Source organism: Lolium perenne, chromosome 5, assembly GCF_019359855.2.
Source record: "Lolium perenne isolate Kyuss_39 chromosome 5, Kyuss_2.0, whole genome shotgun sequence".
Classification (NCBI taxonomy): Eukaryota; Viridiplantae; Streptophyta; class Magnoliopsida; order Poales; family Poaceae; genus Lolium; species Lolium perenne.
The window spans coordinates 14,322,213-14,326,277 of NC_067248.2; the positions used below are offsets into that span (position 1 = coordinate 14,322,213).

The 4,065-nt window shown below is 47.3% G+C and overlaps 1 long non-coding RNA gene across 1 annotated transcript; it reads left to right on the forward strand.

Moving 5' to 3' along the window:
- The first annotated feature begins 510 nt into the window (after positions 1-510).
- Positions 511-3,763, forward strand: LOC139830964 (uncharacterized). The gene is made up of 2 exons (XR_011744585.1): positions 511-810; positions 2,138-3,763. It is a non-coding gene; the product is annotated as an uncharacterized lncRNA (long non-coding RNA).
- Positions 3,764-4,065: the final 302 nt, after the last annotated feature.

Here is a 4,065-nt window from a genome sequence, read left to right on the forward strand (position 1 = left end):
TGTAGAAAACCCCTCTTTTATTTCTACTTCCTTTCAATGTCAATTCATGTGACATAATCTTGCTTTTAATCTTGTAAATCTTCTCTGCTTCAAATACTTCATTTTGTTTTCCCTCTTTTCTCAAATTATTCTCAAATTAATCTTTGATTTGGTTTAAAAAGAAAAATCAGAAAAGAAAGGGAGAAATAAAACCCTAGCTAACCCTAACTAGCCTAACCTAGCCCATCTAACCCCAAACCCACCTAAGCTAACCAAACACAGCAGCCCAGCCGGCGGCCTGCTGCCCTTTCTCTTTTTCTCCACCGTGGCAGCCCAACCTAGCCCAGCCCAAAACCCTCTTACCGGAAACAGTAAACGGAGGCCCCTTCGTAGCTTCACGTCGTCGTCCTCGCCACCTTCTTCTGGAAAGAAAAGCGACGACGTCGCCTCTCCCCTTGACGGCCAACCACTGCCTCCGTTGCTTTATAAGCACACCACCAGCTCCTCTCCAACCCTAGCCGTTCCCCTCCTTCTTCCTCCTCCACAGCGCCGCCAACCCTCTCTTTTCTCCCCAGCAAAAAAAAACCCTCTGGGAACAAGACCGCCGCCGTCTACCTCCTCGTCGCCGACGCCATGGCCTCCGCCGACGAAACCTGAGCGTGGGAAACGAGTCGCCGCGCCCTCCACTTCCTCGACGTCTGCTTCCCGGGGACGAACGCGCCAAGGACTGCCTCCTTCCTCTTCTTCCCGACGTCATCTACCCCGGCCACCTCTTCTTCCTCTACGCCGGCGAGCTTCTCTGCCTCCTCTTCCTCTTCGACGAGCACCAGGGTGAGCAGCACCGTCTACCACACACCTCCCCCTGCATGTCTCTACCCCCTGCATCATCGACGTGAGAAGAGATCCGAGGAAGAGATCGAACGAAAACGAGAAAATGGTCCTTTTATGTCTGTGACACGGAGCCCTCTTCCGACGAACCTTGCCGCCGGTGTAGGTCACCTCAGCCCGAGATCTTTGCACCGTTGCAAAGCCACGACAAAGGGCTACAACTTTGATGTTTACACCTCCCGCTAATACCCGGTAGATTCGTCGCCATCTTCTTCCAAAGTTTGGTCCAGAACACGTGTTCAGTTTCGCAGTTTCCGTCTCTGTGACACGGGCTCATCTTCCGATGATCACCGTCGGCGCCACGGTGCACCAAATCGCCTCCTCTCAGTCACAAACAAATCTTGGCACATCCCTCTTTCTCAAATTGTCGAAAACCCCATCTAGATCTGCCCCGTTTCGTCGCAGCCACAGCTTTAAAATCTGTGCAGAAACGCGTCTACAGGAAACGCAGCTGTTCGTTTTCAGTTTGCACTGTCACAAAATTCAGTTAACTGTGCCTTACACTATACCTTCTCCGCGTCCGCGTTTCTGTCAAACCTGTCTCAGCAGCCAAGTGGATGTGCCCTTGATCCTCACACCGTAGACCCAAGTTTGATTCCTCCCCGGCGCGGATTAAAGCCAACCTTTTTGCATCTGCCACGCGGCGTGCTGACATGGCAGGGACCCCACTGGTCAGCCACTGGAGTATGTCCCAGTTCGGTGAAAATAGTTTCCCGCCTAAAATCAAATCCAATTTTCGAAATCTCAAATTCCTTTCTAACCCTTAATTTGAATCTGCCTATTTTTCAAACCATTTAAAATTGCACTTTCTGAATTCCAAATTGGTCAAACTTTATATCCATTTTGATCAACTTTTCATGATCTATTCGAATATGAACTTTGTTTTGGGTTTTGGATAAATAAAAATTTGGACATAATTAAAATCTGAATTTAATTGAGTATTATGGCATAATTCATAACTTATTTTCTGTATTTCCAAATCCAACAAATTTTATATCTAATTTCATCAGAAAAGTGAGAGGTTTTCAAATCTTGCATTATCATGCATCATTGACATCATCCCTGAATTGTTCAATTAAAAATTGCAATAATGAACAAAGTGTTATGTGAGGGTGTTTATCATTTCATGTGAATTATGAGCACCCCACTTAATTTTGACTTGCACAAATCATCTTGCCATGTCATCATGCATCATACTGCGCATTGCATCTACTTGTATTGATTTGTGCTATACTTTCCTTGTATGTGCTATTTGGTTCTTCTCGAGTAGACGCCGACGCAGAGCAGTACGAGCAGGAGTACGAGCACCCCCAGGAGGATCGTGTCTGTGCTTCTACCCCTGATCTGACAGGCGAGCCCACCTCTTCACCTATTTTACAGTTTCTTACTCTTTGATCTATTGCTATCCCTATGTTGCGATTCTGTTGTGTCACGTGTCCTATTCCACCTGTTACCGATATATCCGAGTTACACCTCCTCGCCCTACCTATTGTTTATTGTTTGCCAGCTTTGCGAGTCGTAGGCGAGTTTAGGGTTCTTGTTGATATCTCGAAATGTTCGGGATATCTTGTTGGGATGTTGACACATGCACCACCTTTTCGAAAATGAAGTCGATAACTTTTGCCACAATTAAATTGATATGGGATAATAATATTGCAGAGGCATCGGTGAGCCCCTTTGCGAAAGCATCGGATTTTTGTCTCGCTAATGTCCCCTAGGACCCGAGTTCTTGTTATCTGTTCTGAGGCTGAGCGCACTAACCACTCGCGGGAGATTTTATCGGGATCCCCCATCACCCATTACCTTTTCTCAAGTCTGTTGAAAAGGGGGCCACAACCTTGGTTTTATTTGCCTATGCCACGTATGCCATGCTTTACTTACTGTTGCCTTCGGGTGTTTACTTCCTGTTGCCTTCGGGTGTTTATATTTTGTACTGTACCCCGCGGGACGTTTAGCGAAGCGTGTGGTTCGCACGCCTAGCCGCCGACGCAAACCCTGAGTCCGCTTCGGAGTACGGCCGGACTTCGATACGGGTAGCTTAGTTGGGTGGCCCCCCTAGACTTTCTTGCAGAACTGGGAACGGTCTTGTCGTGATATCCTTCCTTCGCCTGGTTGGAGGATAGAGCGTGCGTGTATGGGAACAGTAGTGCACCCCTGCAGGGTAAATCTTTTCGGAAAGCCGTGTCCGCGGTTATGGACGACTTGGAGCTGTTTAACTCGATCATAGAACAACTTACACCTAAATTTATTGATAATAACTTGCTAATAATCTGTGTAGTAAGTTAGCACTATTTCAATGGATACTAAATAAAATTGTCAACTGTGCGAGTGCCTTGCCAGTACCTCTTGGCAAAGGGGGATCACATTGGCTGGGTATTGTTTGCAGAGTATAGAACTGCTAGTTTATGCGCTCTCTCATCTTCTCTAATAGACGAATGTTGTAGCGTGTCTCTATTGGTTAGAAGCTTTGCTGCCGCTAAACCCCACCATATAGCCGGGCGAAGTTTACACCGCCCCCCCAGCAAGCATAGCTGGTCTTGTCTCGCAAGTACGTGCCATTTGGTACTTACCCTCGTTTTTCTCTCTCTTTTTCCGGAACCCGCTTTTCGACAAACAGGTACGACAGATGATGAGCAGTACGCAGGAGGCTACTTTGTCGAGTTCACGGACGACGACTTCGTTGCGTAGCAGGATCGTTCGTAAGGCAGCAGCCTGTGGCTTGTTGGTTATGGATCCCGCTTGGTTATCTTCAGGACTCTTAGTCCAATTTGGATCTTGTCTGTACTCAGACTATTTGCTATCTCTATGTATGATGTACTGATGGGATATGTTTCCCTTTTGAGTGTCATTTGGATCTTGCTCATTAGAGCGTTGCTATATATGAACTTTATTTCCATCTTTTGTGTCGTAGATGGTCATGCTGTGATATTGAATCTGTATTCTACCCTTGTACCCTGTGCACCGTGCGTGTATGTTTGAAGTGCACAGGAAGGTGAAGCACTCAGGCTTGGAAAGCCTAACGTGAGCCTATGAGGTGGGTGTTGTGTGCATGGGCGTGTCGAGCTGTTGCTTGGACTACCCATAAGCTTGGGAATGCGAGGCGACCTCACGGTCCCTTGTAGTGACCTCATGCACATAAACCCCTCGTACCTGCGCGCTCTGGGTTTTCCTACTCCTGGGGCTTACAATCACCTTGTC